The 11,227-nt window shown below is 40.3% G+C and overlaps 1 protein-coding gene across 5 annotated transcripts in view; it reads left to right on the top strand.

The window, feature by feature from the left end:
* Window positions 1-3,532: 3,532 nt before the first annotated feature.
* Window positions 3,533-11,227, top strand: part of RALA (RAS like proto-oncogene A) — an 87,219-nt gene continuing 79,524 nt past the window's right edge. For 3 of the 5 annotated variants that reach the window (XM_009242850.4, XM_063725732.1, XM_054560569.2), the window contains exon 1: window positions 3,533-7,599. The gene's annotated coding sequence lies outside the window, so the exon portion shown is untranslated. Of the gene's footprint in view, window positions 7,600-7,696; window positions 8,188-11,227 lie in introns of those variants that run through there. The other 2 variants (XM_009242851.4, XM_063725733.1) reach the window with 2 other exon arrangements.

Genomic DNA, 11,227 nt, shown 5'->3' with positions numbered 1-11,227 from the left:
TACAGAAAGTAAAGCCATGGGTGTATAAAACCATGGGTGTAGATGAGATTATCCAAAAAGAATGTGGATACTAGACTACATTGATAAGAGCCTTACAGTTCCTTGGAGTGGCAATATTTAAGCAAAGACAGAGCATGCAAAGGACAATGAAACAGTTAGGCATAGTATCACAGAAGCCAAGAGAAAAGATTGTTTCAGAAAGGAAAGAATGGTCAATAGCTTCAAATACTATTGAAATATTAACAACTAAGATATCTCTCATAATAGAAATGATGTTGGTAAGTTTATCAAGAGTAGTTTCACAGCAGTATTGGGGGTAAAAGTCTAATATATGGTTGAGGGTAACTTGGAGGTGAGGAATTGGTGATAAGCAAGCATAGACAATTTTCTCAAAAATTCTCCTTAGGGAAAAGGATAATTTGAGCAGAAGCTAGAAGGAGGATATGCATGAAGAAGACACTTTAACAAATGAGAATGCTAATGGCAAGAAACCAGTAAAGAGTGAGAGGTTGAAGACACAACAGAGAGAGAATAATTGATGGACCAAGGTCCCAACTAGACAGGAGTAGCCAAGACCTAGAATACACATTGAATGATGGCCTCTATTGTAAAAAGAATGAAGGAGGAAGGAATGAGTATAGTTCAAAACTTGTTAATTTGATTATAAGTAGTAACTAACACACACTCTTATGTTATTATTAATTGAATTCTTATAATAAAGTATATAAGCATAGAAATATAGAGTAATATAAATATCCTGTTTACTAGTACTATTTTCTCTGACTCTCAAGACTCAAACTAACTAGATTCATGGGACCTAGCCAGCCATTTCTTGTTTTGGTAAGTGCCTTAAACAATGTCTGAAATACCGTAAATATTTCACAAGTGGTAATTTAACCACATTTCCTTGGCTGACTCTGGATTCAAATAGTTAGGGGCTTCATCACTGATGATATCTGATTCTTTTTCTAGCTTCTCCATTAGTCTGATCTACTCTACCTGCCAGATACCTCCTGAGGTTATAAATATCTTCTGTTCTGGTCTATCACTACTTCTACCTTTTTCCAGGATACATCAATCCATTTATAATACAGTAATTTTTTTTTTTTTTTTTTTTTGAGATGGAGTCTCACTTTGTTGCCCAGGCTGGAGAGCAGTGGCGCAATCACGGCTCACTGCGAGCTCCGCCTCCCGGGTTCACGCCATTCTCCTGCCTCAGCCTCCCAAGTAGCTGGGACTACAGGAGCACGCCACCATGCCCGGCTAATTTTTTGTATTTTTAGTAGGGACAGGGGTTTCACCATGTTAGCCAGGATGGTCTTGATCTCCTGACCTCGTGATCCGTCCGCCTCGGCCTCCCAAAGTGCTGGGATTACAGGAGCCACTAGAAATTGATGCTGGGTATAGGGTAATCCCTCAAAAATAATATAATTTATAAAACTGAATAAAAATGAAAATAGATATCAATTTTAATAGTGACAGGTACTAACCAAAGGCATATTTTCACAGACTTTGTCCAAATGTATCAAAGAGCATTTTAAAGTATTAAATTGGGTTCTTCACTTACTAGTAATGAAAATGCATAATTTTATTTATAATTAACAAGTATAAAAAGTTGTTCAAGATGGAAAAACTGAAAAACTTGCAGAGAAATAAGAGAATAAAATAGAGCCACTCATATCTATTACCTTGTTAAGGGGAAATATTTCATCTGGAAGATCAATCCAAACAATAACTTCTAAAAACTAAATAATTACATACCAATAAGAATCAATTTTGGAGCTAGTTCAGTGATCAGAAGACAATGTAAAATACCTTATCTTATATCCTAAATTAGATAATATAAAAATACTACACAGCTATACATCCACAATTTTATTTAATAAGTATATCATTAATATTTTCTTAATATATTAGAAAAGATGAAAACAAACAATATAGAAATATTTTCAGCTATACAAATTCAGGGCTTCCATGACAAATAAAGGCTAAAGATTCCACCTTTATTTACATACATTTTTTTCTTCATAGAAAAAGCTGATATCCAATAAAATGTTACCTAATGTAACCCCAGGCAAAGTGAATGCCATGACTGGACAATGGAGACTTATTCGTTGAAACATTACACCTAATTACCATGTGCCAGATACTGTTCTAAGCACTCTATGGATGTTAGCTCATTTAATTTTAAAACCATGTCATAGAATATGGTAAAAAATAAAAATGAAAAAACTAAAATTGCTACTTTTCTCCCCACCTCTTCATCCTACCCCATCATATATTGTCAGTAAAAGGACAGCAGGAGTCCAGTGAAAATATATTTAACTTGGACTCAAAAGATTTGAGTTAGTTTCTGGCTCTATTTAGGGTTCTGTGTGACCTTGAACAAGTTATTGAAACCAGAACTTCCCAAACCTGACTGATCATTGGAATTTGAGGGAGAGTGTTATTACAGTTACAGATGCCTTGGAGTTCACCCAATATTTTCTAATCCTAAATCTAAATATTTTCTGTTTAGAGTGGGACTTGAGAATCTGAATTTCCTTTGAAACTACACAGGTGATTGTGATAAGCAGTCACATTTGGGAACCACTGATATAGTAGTCTTATCCTCTAATCCCTTGACAGAAAAAGTATAGAAATATGTGGCCCACAAAGGTCGTCGACATGAAGGGGAGAATTATGAAGACCTAAACTCTCATAATCCCACTCTTTACGCATTCTCATTAAAGCTGTGTTTAGATATTCTAGATGACCCTTTTGTTGTGGGTCATCCGGACTATCTCAGCCCAACAAACATATCCAGAAGCATATGATACAGGTGACTGTCATCTCCAGCACCTACTTAAGCCTATCTCTCCAAGGCATGACGTCATTAAAAATGAAGTAGGAAATTGAGGCAATGGTTCCACCAATTTAAAGTACAAACCCAAATAAACTATCTTTACATGAATGTGCTGAAAATGTATACGACCTCCTAAGACAGTTTCTGAGGTGATTGTATCAGCTTTTTTCCCACTAATTCAACTAAACATCACAATATACGTTTTACTCATCCCCAAAATATTTTCTGAGTACTTATTTTGGGCACCATGAAGGATACAAAAATGAATAAAACAAAGTACCTGTCTTCAAGCTGGTAAAGATACAGCCATAAACATAAGAATTGTAGTTTTCAGTTTTAAAAACGTAAGTTTGGCTGAATTTTGGAGATGCTGCAGGCAATCAATAATAAGCCAGATATGTCCATATTATAAATACATTCTGGACTAACAGTCATATCAAGCTGGTGATCCTGGTATAAAGTACTAAAACAAACAATATATTTGAGAATCTCAAAATGTGTGTTTGGGTATGTTACTTGACAATTGTAGCGAATTTTTAAGTCTTTAAAAACTAGTCTCAGAGAGCTAGTCTTTCAGCACTCTGAGCCTATTTCTTTCAACAATTTGTATCTCACAAAATTGTGAAAACAAAATGAAATAGTACAAATGTCAAGGTGTCACGGAATTTTTTTTTTCTTTTTTGAGACAGGGTTTCATTTTGTTGCCCAGGCTGCAGTACAGTATAATGATCACAGGCACTGTAGCCTCAACCTCCTGGGTTCAAGGGATCCACCTCAGCCTCCTGAGTAACTGGGACCACAGGTGAATGCCACTATGCCTGCCTAGTTTTGTTTTGTTTTTTATTTTTATTTTTTATTTTTAAGAGATGAGGACTCCCTATGTTGTCCAAGCTGGTCTTTAACTCCTGTATTCAAGCGATCCACATGCCTTGGCCTCCCAAAGTGCTGGGATTACAGGTGTGAGCCACCACACCCAGTCATGGTGTCATGAATCTTAGAGATAATGTTCATAACTCTAATAAATAATAAAAGATGACTTTGAGTTGATTTTTCACCAGTGGTGACAAATGGCTATTAACCAATTACCTTTCTATCTGGTCCTAAAACACAAAGAAGGCTTGTTTGTCATTGTTGTTCCCAGATGTATAGTTAATATACATTATATTATAATTTTGTAAATTGGTATATAAGCAAGTGTATAAAAATAAATATGCACATTATGTAGTCATGAATATATTTAAATGTTTACATTATGCATACACCTTTCTAAAGGAAATACTGAAGTCACCAATTTAATGGAAAAAATTTTCATCTACTTTAGGGATAGACATTGGACAAAACATCACAAGTCTATATATTTCATTACATGTTTCTGATTAAACAGTGATGAGAATGACAGAGTCTCACAAGAATATTCAACTTAATTGTGTCAAACACGTAACTGTCTATAAATTCTATAGGGACTGCATTATTCTATGGGGACATGAGTAATGTTTTTAATACAAAATTCCAGTTAACTGACTGGAGTAGACTAATCATTAATTCTAAAACATGCTTCTGGCAAATCCCTATCTACCCTGTATTTTCCCCCAAAGCATATATTAGCTATGAGTAGCATGAATATAAAAGTTGTGGTTACCAAAACTTCTTTTTACTTCCCTTTCATTAACTATATTTGTTAATACATAAGGTTTGATCATAAATAGTAAACAGTCAATTCACAAGTTAAGAAAAAAATCTAAGTGTATTTCAAAACAGGATCCTTCATGTTCTTTGAGTAATCCAGGCAACAAAGTCAGGAATGCTCATGAGTGCTACTGGATATTAGTGCTAATTATTAATAATATGTACTTACAATTATGCCCTTTCATCCAAGTACCTCAAAGAGCTTTCATAGCATTAATTTATTTCCTATAATATCTTTGAGAGGCAGCTGATAGAAAGTTATTATTATCTCTATTTTACAGTCAGAGAAACTAGGGCATAGAGAGGTTAAGTGACATTGCTAGGGTCATACGGTGAACAACTAACAAAAAAGGGACTCAAGCTAATTATTCTCATTTCCTGTTCAGTATATTATCCATTATATGGTTGTTCAATACACCTAAATGCTTTTTTATCCTAGACAAATTGAGAATACTGTATTTAAATAATCTAAGATGTAAGTGAATGAGTTTCTCATTTTTTTGTGTTCAAAAATGCTGCTCTACAGGGATATAGAGTTAAAAACTAATAATTAGTCTTTGGTTTGCAGCTGTAGCTATTATTTATAGGGCTTTTACTATCTGTGGTTTTCTGAAGCTCTGCTCAAAATGAAGTATTCTATTTCTGACTGCTTTATGCTAGGTTAGCATAGCTGTGAGCCACCGAAAAGCAGCTGAGAGAGGCTGACTAATGAATTTGAGGTTGTCTTTCATTGCATTCCTATTGCTCACTCTTCTTCAAGTCATCCTCCTTCTAGTTCTCCATTCAGCAGATATTTGTGCAACCCACCATCCTCAATCCTTAGCCTATGGCCAGCTTAACTGTTGTCAATGATTAAATTTAAAATATTTTTATTGGAATGGAGCAATTCCTACAGAATAAAAAAGAAAAAAATTAAAACATTAAAATATAAACATAGATAATATTTCATTTTATGAGTTAATGATGCTATACTATTAATGGTTACCACTGTTACATCCAGTTTCTGCTAAACCTGACCTTTAGGGTCCTTAGAAGACCATTAAACATTAGAGTATTGGACTATGGATGGACACATATCACCATATCGGGTTTTTTAATGCAGTATTTCAGTAATTTTCCCAAGTAAAGGCAGGGAGAAAGGAGAAGTGGTTTTGAAACTGTGCAGTCAGCTTGGATATGGTAATGTAAACCTGTGGCGTTTCCAACTTCAGCCCAGCTCCTCCCTAGAGCTCTAGACCCGTATAGCAACCACCATTAGACAGCACCACTCTTACTTCACTCATCAACTCCAAAACTGAACTCATTTTTTTTCTGCAAAAATGTCTGTCCCCTCCCAGGACTCATCCTAACTCTTCCTTATCTTATCTGGTAAAATACACCCTTATCCTGCCCTTCCCTCAAAGCAAAACAAGGCGTCATCATTGCCTCTTCCATTCTCCTATCTGGCAGCTGCCCCTAGCAACCAATTACCAGTTGATATGGCCTCTTGAATATTTTAGGAATCCATCTCCTTTGGATGCTCACTACCATTCACACAGGGTCCTTAAGTTTTCTCTTATTGGCTTCTGCAATGGCCCCCTTGTGGGCTCTCTGTTTACCCTTCTCTGCCCCCCCCACCTCCACCCCCCAAGTTATCTGTTCTCTACCAACAGAAGAATAGCTTAAATTGTAATCTGTCCACTCATTGCCTCACCAAGGCATAGACGATTCGTGATTTGGCTCCTGTTTTCTTCTCCAGCCTCATCTTTTTCAGCAACCTAAGTTTGAACTTCAAGATCTGTAATTATTACTCATTCTTCTCAACACATTATTTGTCCCCGTGCTGCATCTCCTTTCTGTTTGGATCTGGATTTGCCATCCCACCCCTATTTTTGTAGTAGAAAATGCCTATTTATCTTTAAAACTCTAACCTACAGTTAGTAAAGCTATCCATTCTTTACGCTGTACATCTTGATATACCATACTTCCAATAGCAATGATTTGTTTTCATGTCTGTCTGCCCACTAGACTGGACATTCCTTGAATGGTTCATACCAGGAATGTAGTTGGTACTCAATTTGTGGGGAGCAAAGAGAAACGAATAAATGTCAAGACATAAGAATCTGTAGCTGCTAACTTAAATTTACGGATTTAGTGAAACTACTTCTCACAAGCTACCAAATCACAGTGCCATGGGGCCGCAAGATGATCTCAGTACCACACCGACACCTGCAGAGTCGCAGGGGGGTTCGACACCCCTCAGAAAGAACTCGCAGACCGTCCGAGAAAGCGAATTCTCCAGGGGGTCAGCAGTTAGATGAGGCCCAGGGCAGCCACAAGACCCTCCAGGCAGGGAAGGCGGCCGACCGGCCTCCTGGGATTTGGCCTGCGACAAGCCACGTCCCCAGCTCCGCTCTGAATACCCCCGGCCACGCCACACGAGCGGCCTCAACCCTGAGACGCCCAGGGAACATGAGCTGACCCTCTAGAAGCAAGATGGCGGCCTCCGCTCTCCCCTCCTTCCCCAAAGAACCCCCTCCTGGTCCCCAAAAGAAAGACAAGGACACCGCGGCGACGACACCGAGATCCGGGAACCTCCGCGAGGCCCGCGGCCACTCCCGAGCCCCCGGGAGATGACTTCACCTCGCGGAGCTCAGAGAGCCGGGGGTGGGGCCGTCGGAAAGACAGCGCGGACAGCCCTCAGCTTGCAGGGGGCGGACGCCGGGCAGCCTGCGCCCTCCGAGCCATTGTTCTCCGGCCCAGGCCCATGATCACCCTCGTCTCAGCCCACGGACAGGAAATCGCTCCCCAGCTGCCCCGCCCCGCTCCCCAGCGCCCCGGAAGTGATCTGTGGCGGCTGCTGCAGAGCCGCCAGGAGGAGGGTGGATCTCCCTAGAGCAAAGCGTCGGAGTCCTCCTCCTCCTTCTCCTCTTCCAGCCGCCCAGGCTCCCCCGCCACCCGTCAGACTCCTCCTTCGACCGCTCCCGGCGCGGGGCCTCCCAGGCGACAAGGACCGAGTACCCTCCGGCCGGAGCCACGCAGCCGCGGCTTCCGGAGCCCTCGGGGCGGCGGACTGGCTCGCGGTGCAGGTGAGCGATGCCCGCTCGGGCCGCCCGGGGGGGGACTGGGGCCACCCGGGCGGCGGCGGGGGTGTGTCCGGGCGGCGGCGGGCCGAGGCCCTGACGCGGGTTCGGGCTGCCGAGATTGCACATCCCACATTCTGCCCGGGGACGAGCTGCGAGATGAGCCTGGCTGGAATCCGGGGCACCGCGTTCGCCGCTGTGGGGCGAGTGAGCCCCCGAGAGTGGGCGGCTGCGGAGAGGTCCCCCGCGCCCGGCAGTCCCTCTGAGTTGGCCTCGTCCGAAGGTCACCCCGCACCTTTCGTCCACGGTGCCCAAGTTCCCGCCCGGGCGGTGCCCGCGACCTGGGGCAACCCGCTGCCGCCGCAGTCCCCGCTCCTCACTCCACCCCTCTCCCCTCCTTCCCTTTCTTTCCACTCCTTGCCTGTGCTAGAGCTGCTGCTTTTTAAGCATTTCCGCCAGGGTTTTTTGTTTGTTTGTTTTGTTTGTTTGTTTGCCAGTTAAAGGAATGGTTTTTGAGACTTAAAGTCATTAGACTCTCCGCACTGAACTGAATACCTGGCCTTGGGTGCTTGCACAGCTTTAGCCCATTTTCAGGTAATCTAGCTTCTAATATGAAGAAGAGAATACATTTTGGGAGAGAGGTGTTTCCTCTGTGGTTCGTTTCTGAAAGATTTCCAGAAGTGGAAGATGTGATTGGCATGCTTTAGCCTGGATATATGTGTTTAAGTAGACGGGGGTGACGGCACACAGGGGTGGCAGTGTTGTTTCAGGATTTAGGGAGAATTAGGGAGTTAACTGGCCTGTGCTCGGAAACCTGAATGTCCAGACTTGTAAGAGCTGGTCCAAGTGTCGCTGAGGTAGTGTGAGAAGTCCCGTGCCACGCCCTACGTGTCAAGCTGAAAAGCACCTAATTTACAAATTGTGTGGTGTGGGGGGGGGAACCTTTATAAAACATGTATCATAAGTTAATTCTTTTCCAGAGAGTAAATTGCAACTTTAATCATATTCCAGAAATTGGATAACAGATTTTATTAGTAAACTCTTACAGTATGTTTATTAATGTATTTCAGTGTGTCTTATTAGCTCATGTTTTTCTGTCTCTGGTAATACAATATTATTCTAAACTGACTCCTGTATTAAAATAATACACTATTATTATAAAATATTATCTGAAAACACCGTTTTTTGACCTTGGATTTCTTTAGGGCAGGAGCCATATCCTACTTATGACTGTTTCTATGCAGTATGCCTTGAACATAGAAGCTATTCACACATTTAGGCACTGAATGAATGAATGTATAGGTTATCTCACAGTCACCATCCAGGAGTTGCTTATTTTTATTGGGCTAGGCTGTTGGCTTTGTTTTAGGTTCTTGCCACTTACAGACTTTACTTCGTCTTTCATTCTTCAGCAGTCAAAGAATTCTTTGCCTTCCAAAACTATCCTCCTCTGAAAGGTTAAAATTATATTAAAATTGTGCTGGGCATTATAACTTGTATTCTAGTGTTAAATGCTTACTACTTGAGCATATTCAGAGTTAGTAGGAAGAGATTGCCTGGTGATACACAGCAAGTTTATGTTTGGGGTTGATAACTGTACCCTATCTTAATGAAAAAGAGGAAATTAGGAGTTACCATTGTTTGGATAACGTGGTGCTTCCCAGAATGTTTATAGTGGTTCATTCTTCCCATGAATACACGCAATCCTCTGAAATCCTGATGTGACCTTGGCATGATTTACCAATAGCCTCTTTTACATTTATTTTCCAAGATCCAGATGCTGTTCTCTAGTGTGTTTGCTGAGTGTGCAATAATATGGATCATTTATTTTGAAGCAGTACTTCATTACAACACTTTCTTCACAGGGCTTTCCAAAGGAAGAAAGGGCTAATTATAGAAAAGAATCTTGTCTACCATTTGTGAGGGAATATTTTTGTCTATAGATGGTTGGATTATTTTCACGTTAGGGAGGTTCAAATAAGAAGAAAGTGCTGACGTTTTCTGTCCTCTCCAAGTATGTGGTGGTGGTCCTGCACTGTTTTTCCAAGCTTAGCTTCTACAGAACATAAATAAATGTACCAGTATCAATTCTTGTAGATATGCATATCAGTGTAATATGCATTTGTATTCTTTAGTAGATGAGTGGCAAGGACAATTACTTTTAAAATACTGGAATAAGAGGCTGTGAATGTTAATGAGGAAAAAGATTATGATTTTGAAGGAGACAGTTTATGATTTTCATTTTTTTATAAAATATTTTAACTCTTAGACACTAAGGAGAGGGAAGCCAGCAATTTCTTACCTCAGTGACATTACCAGTATACAGAGGTTAGATTTTCCTTCTTTAATTCAGCAACCCTCTTGGTAATAAGAGTTCTCATGTGTTGATTGCCTGCCGAGCACTGTGATAAGAGTTTTACTTAAATTATTTCTAATCTCCACAACACTTCTGCAAGACAGGTAGTTTTCCCATACTTTATTAAGGTAAATTGAAGAGGCTAGGCACCTAGCTTGTGTGTAGTAGAGCCTAGATTTGAAAGTAACAATTGCTGAGAGCACTGAGTATTAACTGCAGTTAATCCTAAATGGCTGTGGAAAAGGCCGTTCTGACTGAGCTGGAACTGGCAGGCACAGATACTGATTCCTCTCTCTTGGACATCAACTGTGGCCTGGGGTTGCCAGTGGTCCTGGCCAGGTGGCCTCAAGCAGCAGCCATTCTTCTCTTTTATCTTCAGCGTGCCTACAAATACAGTGTTATCACCGTCCATGTGTGCCATGATGGAAAAATGGTTGGGCATTGTTCCCGTAGGTGTCCTGGTAAAGTATTTGGACTCAATTCTGGTGTTTGATTAGTGCTTTTTAAGGTAACAGAATTGTCCCTATTTGAGAGGAATACCATAAATCTATTTGTAGTGACCTTTCCTTGAAATCCCATTTTTTTAGTTCTTTCTTTCACTAATGGAAATGGGGGAGAAGCTATGGGGGACAGTAGAAAGAATGGTAAAAGAAGCAGAGATGTGCTTGGTCTGTTTTTAACCGTTTGAGACCATTCATCATTTTCTCTGGGTTTAAGATGGAGGCTTAAAAGTGGCAGAAGTCTTGTAAGGGTTTAGCTGCTATTCAGTGCTGGTAGAATTCTCTTCCCTCCTTCTAAGCCTGTGCGCTTTTTAAAATGCACTTTTAAATAGGCTTAATTTGAAGAATGTGTCCATCTCTCTCTCTCTTTTTTTTTTTTTAAAGATATACCCTTAAGTAAAAAACAGCTGATTATCTGGCCCCCATAAGTAACAGTTATTCTGTTTTTTCTTTAAGACATCTTTCTTATTACCTTATCGCATTCATAAGGATTTCGGTTGCCATATAGAAAAAAAGAAATTAAAGTTCTATGGGTTTCTAAAAGATGTATGAGTAAATTTTAGGTGAGAATTTGCATCTTTGATTTAATTATACGTGAAGATGATGACTTAGTTTCTCAAAGTCAAGAGGGTAGTCTTTACAAGCCAAAAAAGGCATGCTTCCATAAAATGATACTATTCTTAAAGGCCTTCACAGGTAGGGTCCTATATTAGATGCAGTAGATGTAACATTGACATACATAATCTCCTTAAAGTCTGGGATCAGATTTTATTGCTGA

This window comes from Pongo abelii, chromosome 6, assembly GCF_028885655.2.
Source record: "Pongo abelii isolate AG06213 chromosome 6, NHGRI_mPonAbe1-v2.0_pri, whole genome shotgun sequence".
Lineage (NCBI taxonomy): Eukaryota > Metazoa > Chordata > Mammalia > Primates > Hominidae > Pongo > Pongo abelii.
The sequence above is the reverse complement of the archived record's forward strand: the minus strand, read 5'-3'. Positions and strand labels throughout refer to the sequence as shown.